Source organism: Salvia miltiorrhiza, chromosome 2 (assembly GCF_028751815.1).
Source record: "Salvia miltiorrhiza cultivar Shanhuang (shh) chromosome 2, IMPLAD_Smil_shh, whole genome shotgun sequence".
Lineage (NCBI taxonomy): Eukaryota > Viridiplantae > Streptophyta > Magnoliopsida > Lamiales > Lamiaceae > Salvia > Salvia miltiorrhiza.
The window spans coordinates 51,491,146-51,508,525 of NC_080388.1; the positions used below are offsets into that span (position 1 = coordinate 51,491,146).

At 38.0% G+C, this 17,380-nt stretch overlaps 1 long non-coding RNA gene across 1 annotated transcript; it reads left to right on the forward strand.

The window, feature by feature from the left end:
* The first annotated feature begins 13,170 nt into the window (after nucleotides 1-13,170).
* On the forward strand, nucleotides 13,171-16,208 carry LOC131010084 (uncharacterized). Its single transcript, XR_009096474.1, has 2 exons — nucleotides 13,171-13,460; nucleotides 15,983-16,208. It is a non-coding gene; the product is annotated as an uncharacterized LOC131010084 (long non-coding RNA).
* The last annotated feature ends 1,172 nt before the right edge of the window (nucleotides 16,209-17,380 follow it).

The window sequence follows — 17,380 nt, forward strand, 5'->3', positions numbered from 1 at the left end:
AAATTTCACGGCAAGATCACAATTGTCAAAGGATGCAAATTTCAACGATCAAATCTTCAAAAGTTGCAACTCCAGGTACCAAAATTTCCACCATTTTGATTCTGTTGTCTGCAGAAACTCCTCTATAAATTGAGGAGAGTTCTGCAGAAGGAAGAAGTGCAGCGAGAGGTGTGAGGCAAGAGAGAGTTTAGGAGATTTGTTTTTTTTTACTTGCAAGAGCTCAAGTGAGCTCCCTTCGCCGGGCCTTTTCTTCGTCGACCGGCCACTAGGCTCTGAACCGAGAACGTGTACTCGTTCCTCCATTTTTAGGCTACCAAACCCAACAATCGAAAGGCCGAAACCTTCTCTATATTTTCCCGACCAAAGGCCACAATATCCTTCGGAGGCCAACGTCGAATTCCCGACTTAGCCACCGGCCAACTTACGGCCTTCGTTTCTCACTATCCTTACGACGAAAAAGGATCGAGAAACCACCGTTGTGTAGCCTGATCTATCTCGCACGAGGAAAACTAAGTCGTAGACCTTCGCGGCTAAACCCCATCGCGGAACGACGACCAGAAAAAAACCCCGGCGAACAACTTCCATTAGTGCTCACTTGGACAAGGGTAAGTTGACGCCCTTATTTCGATGCATTCCCGTTTCTATTATATTATGAGAAATTTCTGGGGTATATATGGGAGTGTGGTAAATATTCGTACAAAGTTTCATATCATTTGAACTTCGTTTACTACCCTTTTAAAATTCGAGAAGTCTACTGCCCGTATCTGCTAAAACTGTCATGAGGCAGATGATTAGGTTAATTATTTCAGTAACCATATGTTGATATTTAGCTCTCAAATTTTTATTGTATGAAGATATATGTGTTAGCTATATGCATATAAAATTTGAGGTCATTCCAGTAACTTTTGATATTTTTCAAAAATCTGGACTTTCAGTTAGCAGAAACTGCCGAATCTGGTAGGCGATGGGAAAATCGCTATATCTCTTAAACTACTTGGAGTTTTTCAACATACTTTTTTTTCAATTAAACTAGACTCAAAGAGGTTTCTATTGATATAAAATTCGACTCCATACGAGTTCGGAGTAAAAGCAGTTTATTAGTTGAAGTTGAATCTATACAGTTTTGTTGAGATTGAAATGATTCAAAATAATTCCTATTAAGGATTTTAAAGTTTTATTGTTGATAAAATATCACTTTTAGTTTATAAATGAGCTATTGAGATATATAAATATTTTGAGAAAGATTTCATGAGAACTTGTTGGTAGAATTATATTAGATGGAATAGTTGATAAATGAAATATTAAAGATTTATTAATTATTAAATGGTTAAAATATTAAAATTATTAGATCTTCTCGAAAATTTCTTTTTATAGTTAACTCCTTTTATTATTTTAAAATATATTTACAAATGTTCCTAAAATCTCACAATGAAATTTTCATCAGGAATTAATGTTTAGAATTTATTAATGACTTATTAGTTCTTTTAATAGTAGCAATATATATATATATATATATTGATTGGCATTATTAAATGGGGAAAAGGAAAATATTTTATAAATTATTCTTTATTTATAATGGATAAATAAATGAATAATATAAAATGGGCTTTCCTACATCCTCAAAGGTACATGAAGTATTTCGATAAAAGAAGAACGATTGTATATGAGTTAGATACAGTCGTTTAAGGAAATATGGGTAGTTAGAGAAATGAGTGAATAAGTGATTCACTGCATTTGTTGTTATCTTTTCTATTATTCACTCGAACACATGTTTCGTGTTATCAAAGGTTCAAATAAACAAAAGCGCCTGAGTAACCTATCGCGCTAAGGAAAGAGAATCATTGTCTTAAGTAGCAAAACACTGCAATCAGGTAGGCATTACTTTCATATATATCAAATGAGTTTAACTGTTACGTTCAAGCAAGTTATTTCATGACAAAATCTTTGAATTGAAGTTATTTCAAGTATTGTCTTGCCATAAAATGTTTTAATTTCAGTATGATATCTATCTGATATGGCTTTGCCAGTTATCATGTAATCGAATTCGGGTCTTGAGCAGTTGATAGCTATCCTGCCTTGGCTAGTGTACACCAGTGACCGTGAGTCATCTAGCGGGTTGGCCGGTCAAGTGACCGTGAGAGGTGGCCACCTCTCCGGCACACAGATTCAGATATGATAGATTACAAAAGAACTTAGTCTGATCAGACGAACTTTAGAATCACAAATGAATTTAGTATGCTTAGGGCCTTTTTAAGTAAAAACCCTTGGTTATACTATTGAAATGGCATGACAATTTACAGTTATTATGTATGTATATGATTTTCGGCATATGTCTACTGAGTACTTTGTACTCAGCCCTGCATGTATTTCTAAATGTGCAGGTTGAGCAGTGATGAGTGATGATGGGGTGTCGTACGAAGCTTTGTCATATTTACTAAATAAACTCTTGGCGATACATGTCTTCATACATGTATCACGTTCTCATTTCCGCTGCGAACACTCAGTTATGATGCAGTTTATCCTATTATGTTGGATTGTCAAATCAAGTTATTGTATAAACACTTAAATCGGATACTCATGAACGATTACTCGTTATTATCTATATATATGTGTGACTTATTCTCATATGATGTCTAAATCTTAATTTAATTCATTTATAATTATTTATCACCCCTTTCTGTCCCCTCTCCTAATTTCCCTTCCCTAGTCACGGTTTCCCGGCTTACCTATCCTTAGTTAAGTCCGGTCGTGACAGAATGGTATCAGAGCAGTTCGTTTGCTCTGAACCCAAGAGTTATCCCAAAATTTATTCTTTACTGAATACTAGTGTTAGAAAGGTCAGTTGACAAAAGCTCAGCACCTCATCACAACATCCTGCTCAACAGAGAAACAGAGGTAAATATTTATTAAATGTTGAGAAAGTTGTATTTTCAAATGTTTGTACAAGTGCTTAAATCTCATGCTATATGATTGAGTAGATTCCTTGATGAACTTAGATGCGTTAGAAATGTTTGATCACTCTTACAAAGAACATAGAAGCAAAACATATACATGAGTTTAGTTATCATTCATTACAGTTGAAATGAAAAACACAATAGAAGAAAGAAAATCAGGCGTCACTCGAGGATGTATAAAGATAGAGACATGACGGAGCGTGTCACTCATGATGATACGGGCATAGTTCGAATTGTTCAAACATATCAACTATTGCCTTACCCAATAAATTTATTTATTATATAGCTCGTAGTGACAAAAGTGCATTGAATGATTTACTATTTGTGCAATGAGTTGAATCTCTTTCAACCCTTAAAATTTCAATACATATGTAAGTATTGGGATTATGACTGCACGATCTAGGACTTGTGAATTATTAATTATGCATAAGTCAGAGATTAAGACCAATATTACTTATGATATGATCACGACTTGTGTTGTTAATACATGAGAGTAATTAGAAACCTACTGCTATAATAACTTATTATGAGTTTAATTATAGAACGTCATTCTTTCAAAGATGGCAAGAACACGACGCACCGCTAGAAAGCAAATGACGAGGCGACCAAGTCCTGAAAGTATCCTCAGGGAATACCGAACCTACACACGTTGTTGGAGAGATGACCTAGGAGAGTTCCTCGCCCATTATTATCGACTGTGGAAAGCTGCACATCCCCATGGAGCCACTGGTTATGACGGGATCATGCGCTTGATCTTATTACTTCCACCAGACTGGCAGGGATGGGCTACAGAGCTCGCAGGTGACTACGTACACACTGCAGAAGAGTCGTTTGATCCAGAAGGCGATTTTCCACGATTCATCGCAGCAATTCACTACACCTATGATGCCTTTGGCAGAGCATTCAGGGGACCATATATGAGGCCAGGAGACCTTGCTCCTGTTGGAGTTCGTCCGGAAGAAAGGACCCCACTTATGCCTACTCAAGCTCCTATAACAGCAGATCCACCCATCCCAGTGCAGAGTGTTTCCCCACAACTGTCTGTTCTCGGTCGTCGATGCCGAAACGACTTCGAGGCCGGGACATCACGTCCAAAAACCCAAAGGAAAGAGACGCCACCACCCCAACCACCAGTCGGTACACCCCCGATACAGCCACCTCCACCAGGGGAAGAGGACCCCATTTACAGTGCGGCCATGAAACAATTAGAAGAAGTCTTGCGTCAAGCACGCGAACTTATTGATAAGGGCAAAGCCCTGGCATGCACTGACAACGATGAAGGTGAGATCTTGCGCCAGGCACTCAAGACTGCTGAAAAGGGGAAAGCTCCAGCCCACGATGACACTGGGGGAAGTAGGAAGAAAACTCCAGGCAAGGCGAGTTGGAAGCCACTACCTGCTCAGCCTCTTTCCCTTAAGAAGGGTGCTACGACCTCCGATGCAGGAACGCCCTGCAAGGATGTGGTGAAAATCCGACTTCTCGGTGGTCGTGTTCAGCTCGGGGCAGAGGGTGAGGAAACAGAGGACTACTACCTGGATATCGACTCCGAAGAGGATCCGGAGGAAGACCCAGAAGAGGATCCGGAGGAAGACCCAGAAGAGGATCCGGAGAAGAGCAAGTCTGCTAGCTCCCATGGATCGATAGTCTAGGGCAGTTGTATTTGCTTGTATGATGTATCTCGAACTCGTGGGTTGTAATATTCATCTATCTAGGAAGTTGTTACTACAGGAACGGTAACTACCTATGGACCGTTCTATAACTCCATATTATTCGAAGAGGCCTCTAGGAGGCAGAATCTTTAAGTACTTATATATAAATTCACGCCTTCAGTAAATTCGTGTGTTAAGTACTTATTATATTTCGTTGATTTAAAAGTTTTGCATACGATATAGCTAGTACAAGGAATTGAAGAAGCAATGAACGAGTGTTAGAATACATCTACCATGTACTAATAAACATATTATATTGACTTATCAGAATGCCACCAAAGAGAGGACGTCCAAGAGGTGGGAGAAGAATCCCACAAAATGATGAAAGAGGTCCAGAACCAGGGCCAGAACCAGAAATAGCTCCACAACCAATACGGCCAGAACGTAGAATAGAGGAATTGTTTTTACGTCAAAACCCACCTGTATTCAGCGGTACAGGAGATCCAGCTGAGGCTGAAACTTGGGTGCGTGCAATCGAACGCATCTTCAACTTTCTGCGCTGCACCGACCAGGAACGTTTAACCTGTGTATCTTTCCAACTGACGGGATCGGCTGACTTCTGGTGGGAAGCCAGAATGAAGACAATGACAGCTGATCAACTAGAAAACCTCACCTGGGAGCAGTTCAAGATTGGGATATATGATAAATATATACCCAAAAGTTACCGAAAGAAGAAAGAGATGGAATTCTATAACCTGAAACAGGGGAGGATGGCGGTTACACAGTATGATAGGATGTTTTGCGATATGTCCAGATATGCCCCAGAACTAGTTGATACAGACGAGAAAATGGCTGAAAAATTTTGTGCCGGTCTGAGGCATGAAATCAGGATGGCTTTGGCTAGTCATGGAGGGTTGTCGTATACTGAATCCCTCAGTAGAGCTCTAGACATTGAGGCAGCAATGCCATGGGAAAGACCAGTGGCAACACCTATGCCACCACCCCCACAAGCCCAATCCCAGAACTACAAAGGGAAACGAAAATGGGAAGGCAATTACAATGGCCAAACTGAGAAGAAACCATGGCAGGGACAACCACCCCAGCAACAGGGCTTTGGAAGGCAAGTTGCTCCTAATCAGGCGGGGAACAACCAACAGAAAACTTCACACTACCCAAAGTGCAACAAAAACCATGGTGGAATCTGCAAGGCTGGCAGTGATAGTTGTTACATCTGTAACCAGAAGGGGCATTATGCAAATCGTTGCCCAAATAAGCAACACGGGATGAGCTTAAGGCCAAACCCACCATTCCAAGCCCCACATCTGAGAGCTATCCAAGCGCTACCCCAGCCACGTCATCTGCAATTGCCGCAGCCTCAACAATCACATCAACCACAGCTGCCACAACCACAGCCACGTCAGCAGCAACAAAAGATGCAACCGTATCACGCAAGAGCCTATGCTATCAAACAGAACCAGCCCGAGAAAAACCAGGGAAACCTGGCAGGTATGGGCATGCTACTCAACACACCTGTTGTACTTCTGTTTGATACGGGTGCTTCACATTCTTTCATTGCAAGTGCATGTGTGGACACCCTAGGACTCAAAATAGAAAGATCTAATCAGGACATGAGTATCTCTTCACCAATAGGAGGAACAATGACAGTAACGCATGTTTGCTCGAACTTAGAATTGAACATAGGATCACTAGAGGTCATAGCAAACAACGTATATGTTATACCGATGTCGGACGTAGATATAATCCTAGGAATGGATTGGCTAGCTGAAAACTACGCTACAATCTTATGCAAGGAGCGGAAGATCTCTTTCAAATTTCCAGAAAAAAATGCTTGGGAATTTCACGGGATAAGAATGGGTAGGAGAATACCAATTATATCCACCCTACAAGCAAGAAAGATGATGAATAAGAAGGACTCTCAGGCATTCCTCGTGTACCTAAACGGGAAAGCTGAGACAAAAAGAGCAATTGAAGATGTGGATATCGTACGAGAATTCCGTGATGTGTTTCCAGAAGACTTGCCAGGATTGCCACCTAATAGGCAAGTAGAATTTACCATAGACTTAGAACCGGGAGCGGCGCCAGTATCAAAGGCACCGTATAGGATGGCTCCAAAAGAATTGGAGGAACTAAAAATTCAATTGCAAGAACTACTGGACCTAGGTTTCATCAGACCTAGTGTATCCCCATGGGGAGCACCAGTTTTGTTTGTCAAAAAGAAAGATGGCACCTTGAGAATGTGCATTGACTATAGAGAGCTGAACAAGCTAACACTCAAGAACAAATATCCTTTGCCAAGGATAGATGATTTGTTTGACCAACTTAGGGGTGCGAGTGTATTTTCAAAAATCGACTTGAGATCTGGCTATCATCAACTGAAGGTCAGACAAGAAGATATACCCAAAACAGCTTTTCGAACAAGGTATGGCCACTACGAGTTCGTAGTTGTGCCATTCGGGCTAACAAATGCACCAGCTGTATTCATGGATCTCATGAATAGGGTTTTTCACCCCTACTTGGACAAGTTCGTCTTAGTGTTCATAGATGACGTCCTCATCTACTCCAAAAATGAAGAAAAACATAAAGAGCATTTGAGGACCACTCTACAAACGCTAAGGAATGAACGACTCTACGCCAAATTCAGCAAATGCGAGTTTTGGCTGAGAGAAGTCACATTTCTAGGACACATCGTATCATCAGAAGGAATCAAGGTAGATCCTGCTAAAGTGGAAGCAGTACAAGAATGGAAGTCGCCAACAAATCCAAACGAGATCAGGAGTTTCTTAGGATTGGCTGGCTATTATCGAAGGTTTATTGAAGGATTTTCGAAAATAGCAAGGCCAATGACGCAACTGCTCAAGAAGGGGATCAAATATACTTGGACGGACGAGTGTGAGGAGAGTTTCCAAAAACTCAAGAAGATGCTAACTACTGCGCCGGTTTTAGCAGTCCCCGAACCAGACAAAGAATATGTAATCTACACGGATGCGTCCAAAAATGGACTAGGTTGCGTGTTGATGCAAGATGGCAAGGTAATAGCATATGCATCACGACAACTTAGACCTCATGAGTTGAATTATCCGACTCATGATCTGGAACTAGCTGCAGTAGTACATGCATTAAAAATCTGGAGACATCACCTATATGGAGTTAGGTGTGAGATTTTTACTGATCACAAAAGTCTGAAGTACTTTTTCGAGCAAAAAGATCTAAACATGAGACAAAGGAGATGGCTCGAATTAGTAAAGGACTATGACTGTGGTATTAACTACCACCCAGGCAAGGCTAATGTAGTAGCCGACGCATTAAGCCGAAAAGTCTCGTCAAAATTAGGACATCTTCTCACGAGAGAAGTTGAGCTTATAAAAGAATTTGACAAGATGAAGATAGAAGTGATTAAACCACCTGGAACTATAGCAGGCATTGTTGAGACAATACCTAGTTTAAGAAAAATGGTGGTAGAAGCACAAAGAAAGGATGAGAAGATGGAAAAATTACGAGAAAAGATAAGATTAGGAGATCTCAAAGATTTCCAAGAAGCACCAGACAATGCCATACTCTTTGAAGGAAGGATATGCATTCCTCAAGATGAAGAACTTAAGAATAAAATCTTGAGCGAAGCCCATGATACCCCTTATACTGCCCACCCGGGAAATACTAAGATGTATCAAGATCTAAAAGAGAATTTCTGGTGGGAAGGAATGAAACGAGATGTAGCCTCGTTTGTTGAACGATGTCTTGCTTGCCAGCAAGTGAAAGCCTTACACCAAAGGCCTTACGGGGAACTACAACCCTTGGAGATACCAGAATGGAAATGGGATGATATAGCAATGGACTTCGTCACAGGATTGCCAAGATCCAAGCGAGGTAACACGGCTATATGGGTCATTGTGGACAGACTTACGAAGTGTGCGCACTTTATACCAATCCCAATCACCCATGGATCCGACAAGTTAGCTCAACTTTATGTTAGAGAAATTGTGCGTTTGCACGGAGTGCCAAAGTCAATTACATCGGACAGAGATTCCAAGTTCACATCCAGATTCTGGATCAGTTTACAAAAAGAACTGGGCACAAGATTGAATTTTAGTACAGCTTTTCACCCACAGACAGATGGTCAGTCTGAAAGAACGATTCAAACATTGGAGGATATGCTGAGGACAGTAGTGCTAGACCAGGGTGAAAACTGGGAGCACATTTTGCCACTCATCGAGTTTGCATATAATAATAGTCACCAAGCGACTATCGCTATGGCACCCTACGAAGCACTGTATGGGAGAAAGTGTAGATCGCCACTTTATTGGGATGAAGTGGGCGAGAGAAAAATCCTAGGGCCAGACACAATAGGTGAAATGATTGAAATCGTTCGCCAAATCCGACAGAGGATTAAGGAGGCCCAGGATAGACAAAAGTCATATGCTGATAAACGCCGAACTGACTTACAATTTGAGAATGGAGAAAAAGTCTTTCTGAAAGTTTCTCCATCAAAAGGGATCATTAGGTTCGGAGTTAAAGGGAAACTTAGACCCCGATTTATAGGACCCTATGAGATCCTAGAAAGAATAGGCCCAGTGGCTTACAGGCTGGCATTACCGCCAAGCCTAGGAAATGTCCATAATGTTTTCCACGTATCACAACTTAGGAAGTACGTTTTCGATCCAAAGCACGTGATACACCAAAATGAGATGATCCTTAATCCAGACCTGAGCTATGAAGAAAGACCCGAAGCGATTTTAGATAAAAAGGTGCAACAACTCCGAAATAAATCAATCACCTCAGTGAAAGTTCTTTGGAGGCACCATGGACAAGAAGAAGCTACGTGGGAGCTCGAAGACAAGACGAAAGAAAAATATCCAGAGTTGTTTAACGAAGGTATGCAAATTTCGGGACGAAATTTATTTTAAGGGGGGTAGTATGTAATGCCCCGCTCTTTTAAATACATATTAGATTAAATATGTGCATTAGTTATAAAATTCTTTTAATTATTTATGGTGATTATTTTGTTCAGATAATATTATTTCAGCAAAAGTCTGTATAAGAGATACAGAGCTGCGATTTAATATTCAGTCATGAATGAAACCAATAATTAAATTTATTGGTTTAACTATACGTTTGAGACTTTGTTTTACCAGTTTATTGATTTAATCAATATTATTAGAAAATTTAGATTTATAACCGATTTTATAAATCGTGTTATTTAAATCAAATTGCTAGAATTATAACTTGAGATCATATGCATAATAATTTTATTATTTCGCGTTATATGAGTTAAGGTATTAAGTCGCGAATTAATTCCGACTTTCACGTATTAAATCTCAAGATTTAGGATTTAATTTATATAAATACGACAAGTATTTAATTAGCAAAAATCAGAGATTCATTACAAAAACCAACACCCGATACCAAGCCACACTTACTTCCTTATTCTAACTCACATAAACATCGATACTATTCACTCCACACCCATCTTCCTTATTGTTTTATCCCACACAACACTTCACTATTGACCACAGTACACATAACACTATTTGCCTCTTAAAATCATTGCAGAGTGAGTGACCTTACTTGTGCTACTTCTATAACTGAAGGACTAGTCAATAAATAAGTTCTACTAGAGGGACTTATGTGAAAAGATTAGTTAAAAGTTTGTTATGGTATTTGCATGAGATTTACGCAGTGTTGGCTGCTGTCAATTTACATTTTACATTGTTCATCTTTGGCTGGGTTTTTTTTTGGTAAGTGAAAACAGTAGCGAGAGGTAGATAGAATTTTCAGCTGAAGGCTGCCTTCTTCTTCAATCTTGAAGTCTGTAATTTCCCCTCAACGCATCATTACTGCAACAATTTTTTCAAAGTTGCAATATCTTCCATGCAATCCAAAAAGCCCCAATTTCAGGAGCAGATGATCACGCCGAGAGCAAAGTTTTCAAAAGCGGCAGAAGAAAATCACGCCAATATCCACAATTTTCAAAAGCTTCAGCACGCCGAGAAAGAAATTTCACGGCAAGATCACAATTGTCAAAGGATGCAAATTTCAACGATCAAATCTTCAAAAGTTGCAACTCCAGGTACCAAAATTTCCACCATTTTGATTCTGTTGTCTGCAGAAACTCCTCTATAAATTGAGGAGAGTTCTGCAGAAGGAAGAAGTGCAGCGAGAGGTGTGAGGCAAGAGAGAGTTTAGGAGATTTGTTTTTTTTTACTTGCAAGAGCTCAAGTGAGCTCCCTTCGCCGGGCCTTTTCTTCGTCGACCGGCCACTAGGCTCTGAACCGAGAACGTGTACTCGTTCCTCCATCTTTAGGCTACCAAACCCAACAATCGAAAGGCCGAAACCTTCTCTATATTTTCCCGACCAAAGGCCACAATATCCTTCGGAGGCCAACGTCGAATTCCCGACTTAGCCACCGGCCAACTTACGGCCTTCGTTTCTCACTATCCTTACGACGAAAAAGGATCGAGAAACCACCGTTGTGTAGCCTGATCTATCTCGCACGAGGAAAACTAAGTCGTAGACCTTCGCGGCTAAACCCCATCGCGGAACGACGACCAGAAAAAAACCCCGGCGAACAACTTCCATTAGTGCTCACTTGGACAAGGGTAAGTTGACGCCCTTATTTCGATGCATTCCCGTTTCTATTATATTATGAGAAATTTCTGGGGTATATATGGGAGTGTGGTAAATATTCGTACAAAGTTTCATATCATTTGAACTTCGTTTACTACCCTTTTAAAATTCGAGAAGTCTACTGCCCGTATCTGCTAAAACTGTCATGAGGCAGATGATTAGGTTAATTATTTCAGTAACCATATGTTGATATTTAGCTCTCAAATTTTTATTGTATGAAGATATATGTGTTAGCTATATGCATATAAAATTTGAGGTCATTCCAGTAACTTTTGATATTTTTCAAAAATCTGGACTTTCAGTTAGCAGAAACTGCCGAATCTGGTAGGCGATGGGAAAATCGCTATATCTCTTAAACTACTTGGAGTTTTTCAACATACTTTTTTTTCAATTAAACTAGACTCAAAGAGGTTTCTATTGATATAAAATTCGACTCCATACGAGTTCGGAGTAAAAGCAGTTTATTAGTTGAAGTTGAATCTATACAGTTTTGTTGAGATTGAAATGATTCAAAATAATTCCTATTAAGGATTTTAAAGTTTTATTGTTGATAAAATATCACTTTTAGTTTATAAATGAGCTATTGAGATATATAAATATTTTGAGAAAGATTTCATGAGAACTTGTTGGTAGAATTATATTAGATGGAATAGTTGATAAATGAAATATTAAAGATTTATTAATTATTAAATGGTTAAAATATTAAAATTATTAGATCTTCTCGAAAATTTCTTTTTATAGTTAACTCCTTTTATTATTTTAAAATATATTTACAAATGTTCCTAAAATCTCACAATGAAATTTTCATCAGGAATTAATGTTTAGAATTTATTAATGACTTATTAGTTCTTTTAATAGTAGCAATATATATATATATATATTGATTGGCATTATTAAATGGGGAAAAGGAAAATATTTTATAAATTATTCTTTATTTATAATGGATAAATAAATGAATAATATAAAATGGGCTTTCCTACATCCTCAAAGGTACATGAAGTATTTCGATAAAAGAAGAACGATTGTATATGAGTTAGATACAGTCGTTTAAGGAAATATGGGTAGTTAGAGAAATGAGTGAATAAGTGATTCACTGCATTTGTTGTTATCTTTTCTATTATTCACTCGAACACATGTTTCGTGTTATCAAAGGTTCAAATAAACAAAAGCGCCTGAGTAACCTATCGCGCTAAGGAAAGAGAATCATTGTCTTAAGTAGCAAAACACTGCAATCAGGTAGGCATTACTTTCATATATATCAAATGAGTTTAACTGTTACGTTCAAGCAAGTTATTTCATGACAAAATCTTTGAATTGAAGTTATTTCAAGTATTGTCTTGCCATAAAATTGTAACACCCGGGCTTTTGATGACGTGTTTAATTGCTTAAGTTTGAGTAATTAGGGTATAGATCCCTTGTTTGATTTACTTTGTAAAGAGATGAGGAGTTATATGAAGTTCCCTTGTTATTTTTAAGATGTTGAGATGTTCTTTTGATGATGTTTGGATGATGTGAGATTTTATATCCGAAATTGAGTTTGAGTATTCGAATAATTCGAGATAATTATTTGAATGAGAACGGTGAACTCGGAAGTGAGATCTGAGTCCGTTAAGACGTTTTTGAAAATTTTGACTTTTTGACGATGAATAGTAAAATACTGCTATTTCGTCTTTTTGTCGACTTTCAAAATCTTACGTGCACGTCGTCGAGAAATATTCTTAGTTTTTCGATACGAGTCCAATAATGAAAGTTTTTATTTTTGGACGACGAGTGAATAGTAAATCGGGATTTCTCGATAAACGAACCGAACTCGTTTATCAGAATTTCGAGAACGAGCTTGCGTTTTCTATATTTATATAGAATTACGAGTGTAATGAAAGTGAGTAGAGGTTGAGAGGGCGAGTAACAAAGAGTATGGGTTGTTAGTTGTTAAAACGAGACGAGACGAGATATTTAACGACTAACGGGTTAATATCCTAAATATCTAACCTACCCTACCCCTAACCACCCCCAAACCTCCCAAAACCCCTTTCCCCTCACTAACTCACGCTATATCAGCCCACACCACACACACAACTCACATATTCACACACACAACACCTAAAACACACACTACACACGCCATTTTCCATTTAAGCTTGGACGGAGCTTTTGACCTCCGATTTGAGCACCGAGACGAGCGCCGATCATCTTTTCGATCATGTATCTAAGTAGGTAAGATCTCTACCTACGTTTTGATGGTTTTATTTTCGATTTTCGTTGACGTCGAAAAACGTCGATTCTCGACTTTATTTTGAAACGACGTCGGATCGTCGTGAAATTTTAGTATGTTGTTCTTGGGTAGATGTTGAGCATGTTTAATGAAGGGAGTAAGAACGGAACGAACCGTAGCTATGAAACCCATGAGGGCAGCCCCGTTTTTCACATATTAGCTTGTCTTTCGATTTTTGTTTGATCGTTTTGACTTGATATTTGTGCTTAGGGGTATGCTAGAATCGATATATATTAAATTCGTATTTTTCCAAGCACGAAAATTGTATAAATTTTTAGAGTATGATTATTTAAATTCGTGAAGTTAGAGACGTTGCATAATGAATATTATTGCGTATATGTGTTCTACGATATCACATGAGCATGCTAATTGATTTACAATTTATGGATGATAATTGTTGAACGAAATTAAAACTGGAATTCTGTCAAAATTTTACAGCAGTTTCAAGCTTATGTTTCGATGAGTTTTCATTGCTTGATGGCTCTGAAATTTTAGTATGTTTATCTATGATATGTGTATTTCGTTGCTGCAAAATTTCATGTCTTTTGGATGATGTTTGCTATTTTAAAGATATTTTGAAAAATCCTTGACAGAATCTGTCAACTATTGGTAGACTTCACAAAAACGTTTATATCTATTAATCCATGAAGGATTTTGCATCACCGTTTTTTTTAAACGAAACTAGACTTCAATACTTTTCTAAAAAAATAAGATTTCAATTTTTATGACCTCTGAAACAGAGCAGTTTATTATTTCAAAAATGCCCTGTTCTGCTGTCATATTTGTCCAACAGTAAAAGTGTATGAGTTTCATTGTTTATTTGGCAGATCATATGAACGTTTTCTCTTGTGAAATTTTAACCAAATCTTCAAGGATACCTTTAGTTTTGGCTGATTAAATTTGATGGAATTTTATTAAGGTTTGCCTTGGTTTCTAATGGCCTAAACAAAATTGGCAGAAACTGTCAATCTTTGACAGCCTGCACTAAAAGAGCAATATCTCCAAAAACCTTTAACCTTTTTGGTTAACTACCATTTTTAGAGTGAACTACACTTCATGGAGTTTTTGAGATCAATTGGTATGAGAGTTTATGATGATTGAGTTGGTTGTTATGAATTTTTAAAGATGACACAAAAACAGCAAAACTTTCTAGAAAACAACTTGATTATATTTGTTTTGATGGATGATACGATATGACTAAATGGTGTGAGTTGTGAGAGTTATGATTAACGCACATAAATGTTGGTATCTGACACTCGAACAATTGGTGTCGAGTATAAATGATAGTTTATTGATAAAGAGTTTTGATGATTTTGAATTGTTTGGTTTGCGTTGAAAAGATGTCAAGATGTTAAGTTTTGAGTCGAGAGACGAGTTCACGTAGTGAGATTCACGCGTTGAAATCTCGTGGCTGACATTATATATGAATAGGTCATGCCGAAATTTTTAGTGAAATTAGAATTTGAGCATAGTCAATTCTTGTTGACCCGTGACTCAAATACATGCCTAATGGAAAGTTTAACTTTCTAATCGGTTAATTAGACGAGATGAGAGCGAATAGATCTGCTAAGAAAGTGGACTTTTCGATGTGTTAAATATTTCTTTTAATTGAAGCGCTGCTAATTATAACATAAGGATGTTATAATTAATGAGTAATGACGAGAGATAATAATTGTTATATTGATTAACAATCAAGAGAGATGAACATTAGAGATACTAATGTTTCATAAAAGAGATTAGATTATTAATCGAGATTTCTTTTATCACTTCTCACCAATTCTTCATAACGATGAAGGTCCTTTTGGGAAGTAACGACGTGAGGGAGAGAGTGACGTTACTCATTGATACAAAGACACAACGAGGTGGGCATTACTTTTACTATACGTATATAGAGATCCCCTGCGTGTCGTAGGCCTCTTATACGAATGAATGCATGAAATGATCTAACTGTTAATTTCAGTTTCATATATATCAAATGAGTTTAAATGTTACGTTCAAGCAAGTTATTTCATGACAAAATCTTTGAGTTAAAGTTATTTCAAGTATTGTCTTGCCATAAAATGTTTCAATTTTAGTATGATATCTATCTGCTTTGGCTTTGCCAATGATGCAATCGAATTCGGGTCCTAAGCAGTTGATAGCTATCCTGCCTTGACTAGTGTACACCAGTGACCGTGAGTCATCTAGCGGGTTGGCCGGTCAAGTGACCGTGAGAGGTGACCACCTCTCCGGCACACAGTTTCAGATATGATAGATTACAAAAGAACTTAGTCTGATCAGACGAACTTTAAGAATCACAAATGAACTTAGTAAGCTTGGGCCTTTTTAGCGAAAAACTCCCTTGCTGTACTGTTTATGATGGCATGACAATTTACAGTTTTGAAGCATGTATTTTTATACCTAGGCATACGTGCCCACTGAGTGCTTTTGTACTCAGCCCTGCATATGTTTTCTAAATGTGCAGGTTGAGCTGATGTGATGATGGTGCTGCAATGAGCGGAGTCTCCAGGGTTGTTAATAAATAGTTAACCTGTCTAGAATATGTCTTCATACATATGTCTAGCTACTTTCCGCTGCAAGATGTTGTTGATGTTATAGTATGTTATGTCATACTTTGAGTCTTAAGAGAATGGTTTCATACGATGTATAACTTGATTAATGATATTAATTAAGTTTTATGCTGTCTTTCATAGACTGTTTTCAATTGAGTATTAATGAATAAAAATGACGAGTTTTATTAAGATGAGTAAGTTTTACGGCTATAAATGACGCCCCTTTTCTTCCCCTTCTTCTTTAACCCCATCCCTAGTCGTGGATCACTCGGCCTAACTATCCATAGTTAGGGCGGGCTGTGACAAAAATGTTTTAATTTCAGTATGATATCTATCTGATATGGCTTTGCCAGTTATCATGTAATCGAATTCGGGTCTTGAGCAGTTGATAGCTATCCTGCCTTGGCTAGTGTACACCAGTGACCGTGAGTCATCTAGCGGGTTGGCCGGTCAAGTGACCGTGAGAGGTGGCCACCTCTCCGGCACACAGATTCAGATATGATAGATTACAAAAGAACTTAGTCTGATCAGACGAACTTTAGAATCACAAATGAATTTAGTATGCTTAGGGCCTTTTTAAGTAAAAACCCTTGGTTATACTATTGAAATGGCATGACAATTTACAGTTATTATGTATGTATATGATTTTCGGCATATGTCTACTGAGTACTTTGTACTCAGCCCTGCATGTATTTCTAAATGTGCAGGTTGAGCAGTGATGAGTGATGATGGGGTGTCGTACGAAGCTTTGTCATATTTACTAAATAAACTCTTGGCGATACATGTCTTCATACATGTATCACGTTCTCATTTCCGCTGCGAACACTCAGTTATGATGCAGTTTATCCTATTATGTTGGATTGTCAAATCAAGTTATTGTATAAACACTTAAATCGGATACTCATGAACGATTACTCGTTATTATCTATATATATGTGTGACTTATTCTCATATGATGTCTAAATCTTAATTTAATTCATTTATAATTATTTATCACCCCTTTCTGTCCCCTCTCCTAATTTCCCTTCCCTAGTCACGGTTTCCCGGCTTACCTATCCTTAGTTAAGTCCGGTCGTGACACACAAATAATGTAGTTCTCTCTAGAACCACAGGACCCTATATATATATATATATGTAGGGAAGAGCTAAAATAAGAGCATTTCTTAATATATAAAATAAGAATCATTTTCAGCCCTTAGATCATCAAGATCTACGGTTGATTTGTAATCATGTTGGATGGATTTATGGTCCTGAGTTCGAATCCCAAAGGTAGCAAAAATTTATTTTTCACAATTCATAATTTTATACAG